Source organism: Pseudophryne corroboree (genome assembly GCF_028390025.1).
Source record: "Pseudophryne corroboree isolate aPseCor3 chromosome 3 unlocalized genomic scaffold, aPseCor3.hap2 SUPER_3_unloc_17, whole genome shotgun sequence".
Taxonomy (NCBI): domain Eukaryota; kingdom Metazoa; phylum Chordata; class Amphibia; order Anura; family Myobatrachidae; genus Pseudophryne; species Pseudophryne corroboree.
Window position 1 is genome coordinate 1,306,933 of NW_026967505.1, and position 19,276 is coordinate 1,326,208.

Consider the following 19,276-nt stretch of genomic DNA (forward strand, 5'->3'; position numbering starts at 1 on the left):
CGGCGGCGCAGCTCTGGGACGAACTGCGGGGTGAGACCTGGGTTCCGTTCCCTCTGGAGCTAATGGTGTCCAGTAGCCTAAGGAACAGAGCCTAACATTAAAGTAGGTCTGCTTCTCTCCCCTCAGTCCCTCGCTGCAGGGAGTCTGTCGCCAGCAGGCTCCCTGAAAATAAAAAACCGAACAAATACTTTATTTTTCAGGAAAACCCAGGAGAGCTCCCTGTAATGCACCCAGTCTCCTCTGGGCACAGTAATAAACTGAGGCTGGAGGAGGGGCATAGAGGGAGGAGCCAGTGCACACCCATACCTAAAGTTCTTTATTAGTGCCCATGTCTCATGCGGAGCCCGTCTATCCCCATGGTCCTTACGGTGTCCCCAGCATCCTCTAGGACGTAAGAGATATATATATATATATATATATATATATAAGGACATCTTTTTCTGAGGTCTACAGGATCAACAGTCCTCGCATTGGGGTGTAGGTGGTAGGAGTTGACTGGGCAACACACAGTTAAGCTTTTAGCTCCCATGATGCACCAGTCCTCCTCCTCATATACCCCGCCTCTGGCCTAGGGAAGCCAGTTTTGTTAACAAGCCAAAAGGCAGGAGCAGGATTTCAGGAGAAAAGGAAGACTTGAACATACAAGACATACTATCTTGCAGAGTAGAAAAAAATCAAAAAGGGGGGAAAAAATAGGATTTTAATTACCTAGCGGTAAATCCTTTTCTCGTAGTCCGTAGAGGATACTTGGGTCCACATTAGTTCCATAGGGTATAGACGGGTCCACTAGGAGCCATGGGCACTTTAAGAAATTAATAGTGTGGGCTGGCTCCTCCCTCTATCAGACTCAGCCTAGAAACTGTGCCCGAGGAGACGGACATACTTTAAGAGAAGGATTTAACTGAACAGTAGTGAGATTCGAACTAGCACACGCAACCAAGAGGAAAGCCATGCTAACCAAACTTGAAAAGGTACAGCAATGGCTGAACCAAGAATAATACTTAACCAAGTAACAGTGCAGAAAAATGAAGCACTGGGCGGGCGCCCAGTATCCTCTACGCACTTCGAGAAAAGGATTTACCGGTAGGTAATTAAAATCCTATTTTCTCTTACATCCTAGAGGATACTGGGGTCCATTTAGTACCATGGGGATGCACGAAAGCTCCCAAAACGGGTGGGAGAGTGCTGAGGTTCCTGAAGAACTGATTGATCAAACTGAAGGTCCTCAGCGGTCAAAGTATCGAACTTGTAGAACTTAGCAAACGTGTGCGACCCTGACCAAGTAGCCGCTCGTCAAAGCTGTAAAGCCGAGACACCCCGGGCAGCTGCCCAGGAAGAACCCACCAACCGAGTAGAGTGGGCCTGAACCGATTTCGGAACCGGCAAGCCTGCCATAGAATAAGCATGCTGGATAGTAAGCCTGATCCAGCCAGCAATAGACTGCTTAGAAGCAGGGCACCCAATTTTATTGGGTTCATGGAAAACAAACTGCGAAAACAAACAGCGAGTCAGTCTGTGACCAGCCGTCCGCTTCACATAAATTTTCAAAGCCCTCACAACATCTAAGGACTTTGAAGAAGCAGAAGTGTTGGTAATCACCGAAATCACAATAGGTTGGTTGATGTGAAATGCAGACACCACCTTAGGAAACAACTGCTGATGAGTTCTGAGCTCAGTGCGATCCTCATGTAAAATGAAGTAGGGGCTCTTGTGAGGCAATGCCGCCAGTTCCGACACGCGCCTGGCCAAAGCCAGGGCCAACAGTGTAACTGTCTGCCACGTATGAAACTTAACGTCCACTGCCTGTAAAGGCTCAAACCAATCCGATTGGAGGAACTGCAACACCACGTTGAGATCCGAAGGTGTCATAGGAGGCACAAAGGGCGGTTGGATGTGCAGAACACCCTTCAAAAAAGTCTGAATCTCAGGAAGAGACGCCAATTGCTTCTGAAAGAAAATGGACAAGGCCGAAATCTGGACTTTCAAGGAGCCCAAACGGAGGCCCACATCCACTCCTGCCTGCAGAAAAAGGAGAAACTGTCCCAGCTTAAATTCCGTCGCAGGAATTTTCCTGTTCTCACACCAAGATCCTTATTTCTTCCAAATACACTTGGATCAAGGTTGGAATAACCTTATCCAGAATCCCTTTCTGGGCTAGAATTTGACGCTCAACCTCCATGCTGTCAAATTTAGCCGCGGTAAGTCTTGATAGACGAACGGCCCCTGTTGCAGAAGATCCTCTCGAAGAGGAAGAGGCCACAGGTCCTCCAGGAGCAACTCCAGTAGATCCGCGTATCAGGCCCTTCTTGGCCAGTCCAGAGCAATGAGAAATGCTTGAACCTTTTCCCTTTTTATTCTTTTGAGAATCCTTGGGATTAACGGAAGTGGTGAAAACACGTAGACCATCTGGTAGAGCCACGGAGTCACCAGAGATTCCGCCTGCACTGCTTGCGGGTCTCTCGACCTGGAACAATATGGCTTGAGCTTCTTGTTGAGACGAGAGGCCCTCATGTCGATTTGGGGAAGTCCCGACGTGCCAGGGACTCAAACACCTGCGGGTGAAGGTCCCACTCTCCTGGATGGACGTCGTGTCTACCGAGGGAGTTCGCTTCCCAGTTGTCCACTCCCGGAATGAAGATTGCCAACAACGCCACCGCATGTCTTTATGCCCAGAGGAGAATCCTTTTTACCTCCAAAATTGCAGCTCTGCTTTTCGTTCCGCCTTGTCGGGTTATGTACGCTACTGCCGTCACATTGTCCGACTGAACTTGTATGGCCTGATCTTGAAGAAGATGGGATGCCTGTAGAAGGGCGTTGTATATGGCTCTGAGTTCCAGAATGTTGATCGGAAGAATAGATTCTTGACTTGACCATTTTCCTTGGAACTGTTCCCCTTGGGTGACTGCTCCCCAACTGAGGCTTGCGTCTGTGGGTAGCAGAATCCAATTTTGAATCCCGAACCTTCGGCCTTCGGTTAGGTGAGAAGTCTGAAGCCACCACAGAAGAGAAATCCTGGCTCTTGGCGACAGACGTATCCTCTGGTGCATGTGGAGATGCGACCTGGACCATTTGTCCAACAGATCCAGCTGGAAGGGCCTTGCATGAAACATTCCATATTGCAGAGATCAGTAAGAGGCCACCATTTTCCCCAAGAGGCGAATGCACAGGTGCACCAAAATTCGGGTCGGCTTTAGAACGTCCCGTACCATCAACTGGATCACCAATGCCTTTTCCATTGGGAGGAATACACTCCGCGCCTCCGTATCCAGTATCATTCCCAGGAACTAAAGCCTCCGTGTTGGTTCCAGGTGAGATTTAGGCAGGCTTAGAATCCACCCGTGATCCTGGAGTAACATCGTTGAGAGGGCAATGCTGTGTAACAACTTCTCCCTGGACGGTGCTTTGATTAGTAGGTCATCAAGGTACGGTATTATGTTCACTCCCCGCAAGCGGAGGAGCAACATCAACTCTGCTATTACCTTGGTTAACACCCGTGGCGCCGTGCAGAGTCCAAATGGCAGTGCCTGGAACTGGTAGTGGCATTCCTGTAACGCAAACCTGAGATAAGCCTGATGAGGCGGCCAAGTCGGGACATGAAGGTACACATCCTTGATGTCCAGAGACATCCGGAAATCCCCATCCTCCAGACCTGAGATCACCGCTCTTACAGACTCCATCTTCAATTTAAACACCTTTATATATGGGTTCAGAGACTTGAGGTTTAAAATAGGTCATACCAAACCGTCTGGTTTCGACACTACAAACAGTTTGGAATCATAACCCTTATTTTGTAGGTGAGGTGGAACTGGAACAATGGCCTGAGCCTGTACCAGTTGTTGAATTGCTGCCTGTAAGGTCAAGGTTGCTTCTGGAGAAGCTGGTAAACCGGATTTGAAGAATCTGGGAGGTGGGAGTTCTTGAAATTCCAGTCTTTATCCCTGTGCGATAAGATATTTCACCTAGGTATCTAGGCATGACGTTGCCCAGATGTGACTGAAATAACGTATCCGGGCTCCCACCTGCCTGTCTTCTAGGCAGTGTGGTCCACTGTGATGCTGAAGGCTTTGAGGAACCAGAACCAGAGGTCTGTTCCTGAGAACCTGCCGCTACGGCTATTCTGGGTTTACCTTTACCGCCTCTGAAGGCTGTAGAAGAATCCTTGGACTTGTTTTTAAATTTAGCTGTCCGAAAGGACTGCAAAGTCAGAGCAGAGGGTCGCTGCAGAAGGAAGGTATGTAGACTTACCCGCAGTGGCCTTAAATATCCAAGTATCTAGTTCATCTCCAAACAGAGCTTCGCCCGTGAATGGTAGGCTCTCCACGCCTTTTCTGGAATCCGCATCCGCAGTCCACTAGTGTAGCCACAAGCCCCTGCGTGCTGACACTACCATGGCAGTGGTGCATGCATTGAGTAAACCAATTTCTTTTATGGCCTCCACCATAAAGTTGGCAGCATCTTGGATGTGCTGTAGGAGTTAATGTCATCCCTGGTTAGTGAATCTAAATCTTCAATTAGATCATCAGACCATCTTGCAATTGCCCTAGTGATCCATGCACAAGCAATATTGGGTCTCTGGGCTACCCCAGCCGACAAGTATATAGATTTGAGAGTGGTCTCACTTACAGTCAGCCGCGTCCTTTAAGGACACCGCCCCGGGAACCTGTAAGACTATCTTTCACAACAACCTGGGCACAGATGCGTCCACTATCGGCGGGTTTTCCCATTTTTTTTCTATCCTCCAAAGTAAAGGGGAAGGAAGAAATTAACCTTTTTGGGATCTGAAATTTCACCCAAGCTTCTTCAAAGAGGACATTTGACTCATTTGAAGCCAGAAAAGTAGCTGAGGATTTTTTTTTTGTATTAAAGTAAGATTTCTCAATTACTTCCTCTGCCCTGACAGGAATATGTAAGACAGTTCTAACCGCCTCTATGAGGGCCTGGATACCCTGTGCCAGGACAGCACACCCCTCCACTGGCATCCATATCATCCGGATCCGGATCAGGATCAGTGTCACCCTGCATGAGTTTGGCCAGAGTACGCTTTTGTGGGCAAATGGCGAGGGATTGAGACGCAGGTATGGGAGCTGAATCTTTGTTGATCAGGTCATCCATAGACTGCCTTAAGAATTGTGCCTCCCTTTCATTATGAGATAGCTTAGTGCAAATATTAGAAATCATCCCTTTAATGGAAGCCAACCACGGGGGTTCAGCCCCACTAGCTTGAGAGGGAGCACTATCTTGGGTGCAGGGTAGTGAGTCCTCAGGGGATGAGAGACATTCTGCAGTACAAGAGACACAGTCCATGGACATGATTGTGAAAGGGACACACACACACACCAGGTGAAACACAGTATATGTAGGCAGGGTCCTCAGAAATCAGAGCCAGCCACACAGCGCCCCTTTAGCAAAGTTAAACTGAGCTGGGTCACAATAACAAGCACTTTAGTAGAGTTTTATAAATTTCCACCCCCCCCCCCCCCCCCCCCCTCTTCACTCAGACTCCCTGGTACCACTGAGGAGACCTGGAGTCCTTGTGGAGGAGCAGCGCTTCCCTGTGAATGCTTCCTGTATGAGCTGCAGAGGGAAAATGGTGCTGGAGAGCTGTAGGATCCGCTCTGGGTGAAGCCCCGCCCCCTGTAATGGCGACAGCTTCCCGCATTTTTTATACTGGCCTAAGGAACTAAATGTCTAACCAAGTGATTAAAATCCCTGTTAGCACAGTGTGGCCAGTGTGGACATTATAGGAGTCTCAGTGCGGCCCTTAAAGGGGGACCCGCCGCAGCGTGTGTCCTTCTGAGCCTCCCTGGAGCATAGCCTGCATGCAGAGCTGCACTCCTACCCTTGTGCTGCCATTCCCACCGGCGACCCACTAACCGGGACGCCCGCGCTGTACTCACCACTCTTCTGTCTTCAGGCTCTGTTAGGGGTGGCGGTGTGCTGCGGGAGGGTATGCTGTGCCGTGGTGTGGCTTGCGAATGGCTCCCTCAGGAGCTCAGTGTCCTGACAGCTGAGAAACGGGACCATTAACTCTCTAGGAATTTGGGCCGTTCTCCCCCCTAAGTGCCACGAAGAAGTCAGGCTGCTGCCTAAACAGACCTGACTGATAATAACAGACATTAAATTAAAAAAAATGGAAATCTCTTCAGGAGCTCTCCAAAGCGTGACCGGCTCCTCCAGGCACATTTTCTAAACTGAGTCTGGTAGGAGGGGCATAGAGGGAGGAGCCAGCCCACACTATTAATTTCTTAAAATGCCCATGGCTCCTAGTGGACCCATCTATACCCCCATGGTACTAATGTGGACCCCAGCATCCTCTAGGATGTAAGAGAAAAGTATTTCCCCAAGACAGGTATGTCTTGGTGGGCGCCCTCTGGATCCTATGGACCTTAAAGAAAAAGAGTTCACCATGATAAGTCTAACATAACTCTTCTTTTCTTCATCAGGATCCTTAGCGATCCACAGTCCTTACATAGGGGATGTCCTAAAGCAGTTTCCCCTAAGGGTGGGGACGCTCCTGAGTAGACAGGAGAATCCAACGTCCTAAGGAAGCTTCCTGAGAGGTAAAGGTATCAAAAGGCATAAAAACCTCAGGAACGTGTTAATAGAAGACAACGTAGCTGCCTTGCAGAGTTGATCAGCAGTAGCACCTCAGAGAGCCACCCATGAGGGACCTGCTGAACGTATCGAATGAGCAGAGACTGGAACAGGAAGATCAGCTCGAATGTAAGCCTCTGCAATAGTCATGCAAAGCCACCTGGACAGCGTTTGTTTACTAGCTGGCCAGCCTTGCTTATAGAATCCATACAGGACAGATAGAGAATCCGTTTTCCTGATCACTCTGGTACTTTCCACATAAATCCTTAGTGCACGAACCGCATCCAATAAGGCCTCACCAATAACAGGACTAAAAGGCTGGAACCAATATCTCTGTATTTAGATGAAACTTGGACACCATCTTAGGAAGGTGTCCCACCTTGGTCCGGAGAACTGCCCTATCTTGATGGAAGGTCAGAAACGAAGGAGGACAGGAAAGCACTCCTAAATCAGACCCCCTTCTCGTAGAGGCAATAGCCAGGAGATATAACACCTTTACAGCCAGCCACTTAAGGTCCACTGACTCTAAAGGCTCAAATGGGGAAGTCTTAAGAGCTTGCAGGACTAGGGATATATCCCAGGAGCCACTGGATGTACAAAGGGAGGCTGGATATGGAGTATTCCTTGAAAAAAGGCACGCCCATCTTGTAGTGGAGCGATCTGTCATTGAAACCACACTGATCGTGCAGAAACGTGTACTTTCAGGAATGCTAGGCAAAGACCAAGGTCTAACCCTGCTTGTGGAAAGGCCAGTACCCTGGAGACCCTAAAAAGGTAGGAGGGTCATAGCGCCTAGGCGCACACCACTGAAAATCAGCGTGCCAAATCTGGTAATAGATGTGGGTTGAAGACACAGATTTTCTATATCACTGCATCCGAGAACCCATTCGCTCTAAAAACTGATGACTCGAGAGCAAAGCCGTCAAAGACAGTGGAGCCAGGTTCCAATGCAGACAGGGACCCCGAGACAACAGGTCTGCTCGCTGTGGCAGTAGGAATGGCATGTCTATGGATAGATTTTGGAGATCGGCGAACCAATGGTGCCTGGGCCATACAGAGTAATCAGTATAATGGGGCCTCCTTCCTGTTTAAACTTGCGAAGAAATCTGGGTAACAGCGATACTGGAGAAAACAGGTATCTCTGAAGGAAGGTCCACCGTACTGCTAAAATGTCCACGAAAGCTGCCTGCGGATCTTTGGTCCTGGATCTATAGATTTGGACCTTGTGATTGTGACGCGAGTCCATCAGGTCTACATCCGGCAGACCCCATCTGTTTACCAGGTTCTGGAACACTTCAGGGTGCAGAGACCATTCGCCGCTGTGGACATCCTGCCGACTGAGGAAGTCTGCTCCCCAGTTGAGGATTCCTGGCAGAAACACAGCCGAGATGGCCGGAAGGCGAGTTTCGGCCCACTGGAGCATGCGCTCCACCACTGCCATAGCCAGATGGCTGTGAGTGCCCCCCTGGTGGTTTAGATAGGCAACTGCAGTGGCATTGTCGGACTAAATCTGAACAGGCCTGCCTTGGAGGAGATCCTGAGCCTGAACGAAAGCTCTGTAGACTGCCCGAAGTTCTAGGACATTGATTGGCAAGCAACTTTCGTCTGGAGACCACCGACCCGGAAAGACATGAGGACCACCCAATCCAGAATCCATAAAAGGACATCCTTTGTCCAAGTGTGACATCTCTAGCCACCAGGTGAGAGACAGATGTACCTCCAGAGATAGTACCATCTTCTCAGCCCTGATCCAACGATACGGCCTGTTCCACCTGGAAAGGATCATATGTTGTAGGGGCCTGGAGTGAAACTGAGCATACTCCACCATATCGAAGGTGGAGACCAAGGACCCCAGAACCTGCATTGCGGAATGTATGGACACCCGGAGATTGTGCAGTAAGTTGTGGACCATTGACTGCAGTTTGGTAACTTTGTCCACTGGCAGGAAGAGCCTCTGTTCCCACAAATCCAGGAGAGCCCCTAGATGCAACATCTGTTGTGAAGGGACAAGGAAGGGCTTTTGCCAATTGATCAGCCACCCGTGGGTCTGTAGAAAGGCAATGGTTATTTGAAGATAGCAGTGCAAAACTTCCTCAGATTGTGCCAGGAGCAACAAGTCGTCCAAATATGGGAGCACACTGATCCCTTGACGACGCAGCTGAGCACCAATCACCGCCATTAGCTTGGTAAATACCCATGGAGCCGTAGCCAGCCCAAAGGGTAGTGCCTGAAACTGGTAATACTGTGGCAGAACAGCAAAGCGGAGGAATCTCTGATGAGTAGGTTCTATAGGAACATGTAGGTAGGCATCCTGAGTATCCAGGGATACCATAAAGTCCCCTGGCTCTGACATCAGAGCAATAGACCGTATTGTTTAAATACAGAATCTGGGCACCCGCAAAAACTTGTTAAGAGATTTCAGACTGAGGATATGCAGATAGGTCCCATTGGGTTACTGAATCAGGAAAAGGGGGTAGTGAAAACCCTTCCTCTGTTGTTCTTGAGAAACAGGGATAATAACCCCTACGTTCAGTAAAAAATTAACAGCTCCTTGGAGCGCCATGGCTGCGCCTTGATCCAATGGAGTCGTCGTGCAAAAAAACTGCTGGGGTGGCGGTCTCACAAATGAGAGGGGATACCCGTGAGGTCACTTCTCGCACCCAGGCGTCTATAGTTGACTGGAGCTATGAGACTGCGAATCGCAGAAGTATGCCTGCCACCCTGGGGTCCCACAGGAGTAGGCCCGCCTCGTCAGGTGGAGGGCTTATCCCTCTGCTTGGGGTTCGGGGAATCTGGCCATCCAGGTTTACTTAGTCTGTGACTTAGCTGCCTTGCTGGAGACAACCTACCATGGAAAAGCCTGCCCTTTCACTTTGCCTTAAAACCGAAAATTCCAAAAGAAAGACATCCCAGCCTTGGGGTTAGATGCTGACGGCAAAAAAGCAGATTTAGAAGCGGACAGTGTAGACACAATATTATCCAATTCTGCACCAAACAGAATGTTTCCAGCGAAAGGCAGAACTTCCAACGCCCTTTTAGACTCTGAATCCGCCATCCAGGAGTGTAGCCAGAGTACACAGCGAGCTACCACTGAAGTAGTTGAGGCCCTGGAAGCCAACAGACTCGTATCCCAGGATGCCTCTTCTATATATCGGGCTGATTTCTTGAGGTTAGCAATAAGAGACAGCTGGTCTATGGAACCATCTAACTTCAGACTGTCCTCTAGTGCATCAGCACAATTAATGTGGAGGAGTGCACCAGGCGTGCCACGTGAACATCCACACGAGGGGGAATTTCCCATTTAGCACACTCTCCTTGTGGTAAAGGGTAACGAGATGCTCTTAGGCACCAGGACCTTCTTACTAGGAGCATTCCAAGCTTCCTGAAGGAGTTCAGCATGATACTCAGTGAGGGAACTCAGCCTTAACCACCTTCTGACGCTTAAAGATGATCCTCCTCACCCGACAAAGAGCCAGAGAGAGAGAGGTGTCCAACTCTTCCTCTGAGGACTCCAGAGTCTAACCACTGTGTAGACTGTAAGGATAACAGATAACAGAGAGAGAGAGAGAGAGAGAGAGAGAGAGAAAGAGAGAGGTGTCCAACTCTTCCTCTGAGGACTCCAGAGTCTGGCCACTGTGTAGACTGTAAGGATAACACAGAGAGAGAGAGAGGTGTCCAACTCTTCCTCTGAGGACTCCAGAGTCTGGCCACTGTGTAGACTGTAAGGATAACACAGAGAGAGAGAGAGGTGTCCAACTCTTCCTCTAAGGACTCCAGAGTCTGGCCACTGTGTAGACTGTAAGGATAACACAGAGAGAGAGAGAGAGGGGTGTCCAACTCTTCCTCTGAGGACTGCAGAGTCTGACCACTGTGTAGACTGTAAGGATAACAGAGAGAGAGAGGTGTCCAACTCTTCCTCTGAGGACTCCAGAGTCTGACCACTGTCTAGACTGTAAGGATAACAGAGAGCGCTTATGTGCCATACTCATCTGAGGACGGTCTGCTGCAGCAACTGCTGAGAGGTGGCCGACGTGTGGTCTGAGTAGGTCAATAAGTTCATCCATGGAGAATACCCCGGGGAATGCAATGCATGGGGCAATTGCTGCAGAAACCCCACATTAGGCAGCAAAGCAGGAGGCACCAATCGCTCCACCTGTGCAAAAGAAGCCACCCAGGGTGGTTCCTGCACAGGGCCTGTTTGGAGCAGCCGTTGTAGGTTTGGCACATAGCATTTATCACAAATGTTCCTGCAAAAGGTCCTGTGGAGATAATGCTGCCGCACAGGCCTTACATGGAACCAGCACAGGTGCATTATCCTCTTTCTTACACTTTGGAAGACCAGAAGCTAAGCACACACAATGTCCAGCTCTAGCAACTGCAGATGTGACGGCCTCCACAAATCACAAAGTCATTGTGAGGAACCACAGCCCGGAACACCTGCACTCACATGTAAGGGATAGCTACAATGCAGTCACACAGCCCGGAACACCTGCACTCACATGTAAGGGATAGATACAATGCAGTCACACAGCCCGGAACACCTGTACTCACATGTAAGGGATAGATACAAAGCAGTCACACAGCCCGGAACACCTGCACTCACATGTAAGGGACAGATACAATGCAGCCACACAGCCCGGAACACCTGCACTCACATGTAAGGGATAGATACAATGCAGTCACACAGCCCGGAACACCTGTACTCACATGTAAGGGATAGATACAATGCAGTCACACAGCCCGGAACACCTGCACTCACATGTAAGGGACAGATATAATGCAGTCACACAGCCCGGAACACCTGTACTCACATGTAAGGGATAGATACAATGCAGTCACACAGCCCGGAACACCTGTACTCACATGTAAGGGATAGATACAATGCAGTCACACAGCCCGGAACACCTGCACTCACATGTAAGGGATAGGTACAATGCAGTCACACAGCCCGGAACACCTGTACTCATATGTAAGGGATAGATACAATGCAGTCACACAGCCCGGAACACCTGCAGTCACATGTAAGGGATAGATACAATGCAGTCACACAGCTCGGAACACCCGCACTCACATGTAAGGGACAGATACAATGCAGTCACACAGCCCGGAACACCTGCACTCACATGTAAGGGATAGATACAATGCAGTCACACAGCCCGGAACACCTGCACTCACATGTAAGGGGCAGATACAATGCAGTCACACAGCCCGGAACACCTGCACTCACATGTAAGGGATAGATACAATGCAGTCACACAGCCCGGAACACCTGTACTCACATGTAAGGGACAGATACAATGCAGTCACACAGCCCGGAACACCTGTACTCACAAGTAAGGGACAGATACAATGCAGTCACACAGCCCGGAACACCTGTACTCACATGTAACGGACAGATACAATGCAGTCACACAGCCCGGAACACCTGCACTCACATGTAAGGGACAGATACAATGCAGTCACACAGCCCGGAACACCTGCACTCACATGTAAGGGATAGATACAATGCAGTCACACAGCTCGGAACACCCGCACTCACATGTAAGGGACAGATACAATGCAGTCACACAGCCCGGAACACCTGCACTCACATGTAAGGGATAGATACAATGCAGTCACACAGCCCGGAACACCTGCACTCACATGTAAGGGGCAGATACAATGCAGTCACACAGCCCGGAACACCTGCACTCACATGTAAGGGATAGATACAATGCAGTCACACAGCCCGGAACACCTGCACTCACATGTAAGGGATAGATACAATGCAGTCACACAGCCCGGAACACCTGCACTCACATGTAAGGGACAGATACAATGCAGTCACACAGCCCGGAACACCTGTACTCACATGTAAGGGATAGATACAATGCAGTCACACAGCCCGGAACACCTGCACTCACATGTAAGGGATAGATACAATGCAGTCACACAGCCCGGAACACCTGCACTCACATGTAAGGGATAGATACAATGCAGTCACACAGCCCGGAACACTGTACTCACATGTAAGGGACAGATACAATGCAGTCACACAGCCCGGAACACTGTACTCACATGTAAGGGACAGATACAATGCAGTCACACAGCCCGGAACACCTGTACTCACATGTAAGGGATAGATACAATGCAGTCACACAGCCCGGAACACCTGCACTCACATGTAAATGATAGATACAATGCAGTCACACAGCCCGGAACACCTGCACTCACATGTAAGGGACAGATACAATGCAGTCACACAGCCCGGAACACCTGCACTCACATGTAAGGGATAGATACAATGCAGTCACACAGCCCGGAACACCTGCACTCACATGTAAGGGATAGATACAATGCAGTCACACAGCCCGGAACACCTGTACTCACATGTAAGGGATAGATACAATGCAGTCACACAGCCCGGAACACCTGTACTCACATGTAAGGGACAGATCCAATGCAGTCACACAGCCCGGAACACCTGCAGTCACATATAAGGGACAGATACAATGCAGTCACACAGCCCGGAACACCTGCACTCACATGTAAGGGATAGATACAATGCAGTCACACAGCCCGGAACACTGTACTCACATGTAAGGGACAGATACAATGCAGTCACACACCTGTACTCACATGTAAGGGATAGATACAAAGCAGTCACACAGCCCGGAACACCTGCACTCACATGTAAGGGATAGACACAATGCAGTCACACAGCCCGGAACACCTGCACTCACATGTAAGGGATAGATACAATGCAGTCACACAGCCCGGAACACCTGTACTCACATGTAAGGGATAGATACAATGCAGTCACACAGCCCGGAACACCTGCACTCACATGTAAGGGATAGATACAATGCAGTCACACGGCCCGGAACACCTGCACTCACATGTAAGGGATAGATACAATGCAGTCACACAGCCCGGAACACCCGCACTCACATGTAAGGGATAGATACAATGCAGTCACACAGCCCGGAACACCTGTACTCACATGTAAGGGATAGATACAATGCAGTCACACAGCCCGGAACACCTGCACTCACATGTAAGGGACAGATACAATGCAGTCACACAGCCCGGAACACCTGTACTCACATGTAAGGGATAGATACAATGCAGTCACACAGCCCGGAACACCTGCACTCACATGTAAGGGGCAGATACAATGCAGTCACACAGCCCGGAACACCTGTACTCACATGTAAGGGATAGATACAATGCAGTCACACAGCCCGGAACACCTGCACTCACATGTAAGGGACAGATACAATGCAGTCACACAGCCCGGAACACCTGCACTCACATGTAAGGGACAGATACAATGCAGTCACACAGCCCGGAACACCTGCACTCACATGTAAGGGACAGATACAATGCAGTCACACAGCCCGGAACACCTGCACTTACATGTAAGGGACAGATACAATGCAGTCACACAGCCCGGAACACCTGTACTCACATGTAAGGGATAGATACAATGCAGTCACACAGCCCGGAACACCTGCACTCACATGTAAGGGACAGATACAATGCAGTCACACAGCCCGGAACACCTGCACTTACATGTAAGGGACAGATACAATGCAGTCACACAGCCCGGAACACCTGTACTCACATGTAAGGGATAGATACAATGCAGTCACACAGCCCGGAACACCTGCACTCACATGTAAGGGATAGATACAATGCAGTCACACAGCCCGGAACACCTGCACTCACATGTAAGGGACAGATACAATGCAGTCACACAGCCCGGAACACCTGTACTCACATGTAAGGGATAGATACAATGCAGTCACACAGCCCGGAACACCTGTACTCACATGTAAGGGATAGATACAATGCAGTCACACAGCCCGGAACACCTGCAGTCACATGTAAGGGACAGATACAATGCAGTCACACACCTGTACTCACATGTAAGGGACAGATACAATGCAGTCACACAGCCCGGAACACCTGCACTCACATGTAAGGGATAGATACAATGCAGTCACACAGCCCGGAACACCTGTACTCACATGTAAGGGGCAGATACAATGCAGTCACACAGCCCGGAACACCTGCACTCACATGTAAGGGATAGATACAATGCAGTCACACAGCCCGGAACATCTGCACTCAAATGTAAGGGGTAGATACAATGCAGTCACACAGCCCGGAACACCTGTACTCACATGTAAGGGATAGATACAATGCAGTCACACAGCCCGGAACACCTGCACTCACATGTAAGGGATAGATACAATGCAGTCACACAGCCCGGAACACCTGCACTCACATGTAAGGGGCAGATACAATGCAGTCACACAGCCCGGAACACCTGCACTCACATGTAAGGGATAGATACAATGCAGTCACACAGCCCGGAACATCTGCACTCAAATGTAAGGGGTAGATACAATGCAGTCACACAGCCCGGAACACCTGTACTCACATGTAAGGGATATATACAATGCAGTCACACAGCCCGGAACACCTGCACTCACATGTAAGGGACAGATACAATGCAGTCACACAGCCCGGAACACCTGCACTCACATGTAAGGGACAGATACAATGCAGTCACACAGCCCGGAACACCTGTACTCACATGTAAGGGATAGATACAATGCAGTCACACAGCCCGGAACACCTGCACTCACATGTAAGGGATAGATACAATGCAGTCACACAGCCCGGAACACCTGCACTCACATGTAAGGGATAGATACAATGCAGTCACACAGCCCGGAACACCTGCACTCACATGTAAGGGACAGATACAATGCAGTCACACAGCCCGGAACACCTGTACTCACATGTAAGGGATAGATACAATGCAGTCACACAGCCCGGAACACCTGCACTCACATGTAAGGGATAGATACAATGCAGTCACACAGCCCGGAACACCTGCACTCACATGTAAGGGATAGATACAATGCAGTCACACAGCCCGGAACACTGTACTCACATGTAAGGGACAGATACAATGCAGTCACACAGCCCGGAACACTGTACTCACATGTAAGGGACAGATACAATGCAGTCACACAGCCCGGAACACCTGCACTCACATGTAAGAAACAGATACATTGCAGTCACACAGCCCGGAACACCTGCACTCACATGTAAGGGATAGATACAATGCAGTCACACAGCCCGGAACACCTGTACTCACATGTAAGGGATAGATACAATACAGTCACACAGCCCGGAACACCTGTACTCACATGTAAGGGATAGATACAATGCAGTCACACAGCCCGGAACACCTGCAGTCACATATAAGGGACAGATACAATGCAGTCACACAGCCCGGAACACCTGCACTCACATGTAAGGGATAGATACAATGCAGTCACACAGCCCGGAACACTGTACTCACATGTAAGGGACAGATACAATGCAGTCACACAGCCCGGAACACCTGCACTCACATGTAAGGGACAGATACAATGCAGTCACACAGCCCGGAACACCTGTACTCACATGTAAGGGATAGATACAATGCAGTCACACACCTGTACTCACATACATGTAAGGGATAGATACAAAGCAGTCACACAGCCCGGAACACCTGCACTCACATGTAAGGGATAGACACAATGCAGTCACACAGCCCGGAACACCTGCACTCACATGTAAGGGATAGATACAATGCAGTCACACAGCCCGGAACACCTGTACTCACATGTAAGGGATAGATACAATGCAGTCACACAGCCCGGAACACCTGCACTCACATGTAAGGGATAGATACAATGCAGTCACACGGCCCGGAACACCAGCACTCACATGTAAGGGATAGATACAATGCAGTCACACGGCCCGGAACACCTGCACTCACATGTAAGGGATAGATACAATGCAGTCACACGGCCCGGAACACCCGCACTCACATGTAAGGGATAGATACAATGCAGTCACACAGCCCGGAACACCTGTACTCACATGTAAGGGATAGATACAATGCAGTCACACAGCCCGGAACACCTGCACTCACATGTAAGGGACAGATACAATGCAGTCACACAGCCCGGAACACCTGTACTCACATGTAAGGGATAGATACAATGCAGTCACACAGCCCGGAACACCTGCACTCACATGTAAGGGGCAGATACAATGCAGTCACACAGCCCGGAACACCTGCACTCACATGTAAGGGACAGATACAATGCAGTCACACAGCCCGGAACACCTGCACTCACATGTAAGGGACAGATACAATGCAGTCACACAGCCCGGAACACCTGCACTTACATGTAAGGGACAGATACAATGCAGTCACACAGCCCGGAACACCTGTACTCACATGTAAGGGATAGATACAATGCAGTCACACAGCCCGGAACACCTGCACTCACATGTAAGGGACAGATACAATGCAGTCACACAGCCCGGAACACCTGCACTTACATGTAAGGGACAGATACAATGCAGTCACACAGCCCGGAACACCTGTACTCACATGTAAGGGATAGATACAATGCAGTCACACAGCCCGGAACACCTGCACTCACATGTAAGGGACAGATACAATGCAGTCACACAGCCCGGAACACCTGTACTCACATGTAAGGGATAGATACAATGCAGTCACACAGCCCGGAACACCTGTACTCACATGTAAGGGATAGATACAATGCAGTCACACAGCCTGGAACACCTGCACTCACATGTAAGGGGCAGATACAATGCAGTCACACAGCCCGGAACACCTGTACTCACATGTAAGGGATAGATACAATGCAGTCACACAGCCCGGAACACCTGTACTCACATGTAAGGGATAGATACCATGCAGTCACACAGCCCGGAACACCTGTACACACATGTAAGGGATAGATACCATGCAGTCACACAGCCCGGAACACTGTACTCACATGTAAGGGATAGATACCATGCAGTCACACAGCCCGGAACACCTGCACTCACATGTAAGGGACAGATACAATGCAGTCACACAGCCCGGAACACCTGCACTCACATGTAAGGGATAGATACAATGCAGTCACAGAGCCCGGAACACCTGTACTCACATGTAAGGGATAGATACAATGCAGTCACACAGCCCGGAACACCTGTACTCACATGTAAGGGATAGATACCATGCAGTCACACAGCCCGGAACACCTGTACTCACATGTAAGGGATAGATACAATGCAGTCACACAGCCCGGAACACCTGCACTCACATGTAAGGGATATATACAATGCAGTCACACAGCCTGGAACACCTGTACTCACATGTAAGGGATAGATACAATGCAGTCACACAGCCCGGAACACCTGCACTCACATGTAAGGGATAGATACAATGCAGTCACACGGCCCGGAACACCTGTACTCACATGTAAGGGATAGATACAATGCAGTCACACAGCCCGGAACACCTGCACTCACATGTAAGGGATAGATACAATGCAGTCACACAGCCCGGAACACCTGCACTCACATGTAAGGGATATATACAATGCAGTCACACAGCCTGGAACACCTGTACTCACATGTAAGGGATAGATACAATGCAGTCACACAGCCCGGAACACCTGCACTCACATGTAAGGGATAGATACAATGCAGTCACACGGCCCGGAACACCTGTACTCACATGTAAGGGATAGATACAATGCAGTCACACAGCCCGGAACACCTGCACTCACATGTAAGGGATAGATACAATGCAGTCACACAGCCCGGAACACCTGCACTCACATGTAAGGGATATATACAATGCAGTCACACAGCCTGGAACACCTGTACTCACATGTAAGGGATAGATACAATGCAGTCACACAGCCCGGAACACCTGCACTCACATGTAAGGGATAGATACAATGCAGTCACACAGCCCGGAACACCTGCACTCACATGTAAGGGATAGATACAATGCAGTCACACAGCCCGGAACACCTGCACTCACATGTAAGGGACAGATACAATGCAGTCACACAGCAGAGCTAGCACCAGTCACACACAATGTAAGTACATAACAATTACAATGGGCACTGACGTCATCTCCTCGCACCACAGTGGTAGGTAGGACTAGTGCATGTATAACCTGGCCACCTCTGGAGACAGAACCCAGCATTCCCAGAGCCTGGCATCACACTCATTCCCATTGGAATGTCACTCAGAGACTCTTATAAGGGAAGCATGTGGGGGAGGGGCAGCCGAGAGGGAAACCCAGCTGTGGAATCTGGCTCTGGGAGAGGACATACCTCCCCTGGCTGACATCACCCACCAGGTACCCTGGCCTCCATTATCCTATATATATGTATTATATGCATGCCCTGGTGGTCTAGTGTAACCCGTAGCAGCAGCCAGGGATCACATCAGAGCCTGCGGAAGCACGGACTGCATGTATTGTGGGTCCCACGAGCCGGAGAATGCCTTACCTGTCCTCCGGGTGCAGTCCGGGGCACTGGACGCTGTACTAGCGCGGCGATCAGGAAGTAACCACGCCGGAATCATCAGTCTCTTAGCCTCACTGACGTTGCGGCACCAGCGGGGGATTGTTGGAGCAGCAGCGGCGGTGCTCAGAGAGACTCCCAGCGCTGCTCATTCATTCCTCTCCGCTGTGTGACCGGTGCTCCGGCTTCTACCAGCACCATCACTAAAACTGCCCACTGGCCAGGGGCGGGGTACATGGGGAGGAGGTCCAGGGCATCCTGGGAAATAAAAGCTTAACTGTGTGATGCCC

The 19,276-nt window shown here is 49.8% G+C and overlaps 1 protein-coding gene across 1 annotated transcript in view; it reads right to left on the reverse strand.

Annotated features, from left to right (window-relative positions):
* Nucleotides 1–19,276, reverse strand: part of LOC134983515 (uncharacterized) — a 251,465-nt gene that overhangs the window by 15,232 nt on the left and 216,957 nt on the right. The gene's annotated exons all lie outside the window — the stretch shown is intronic.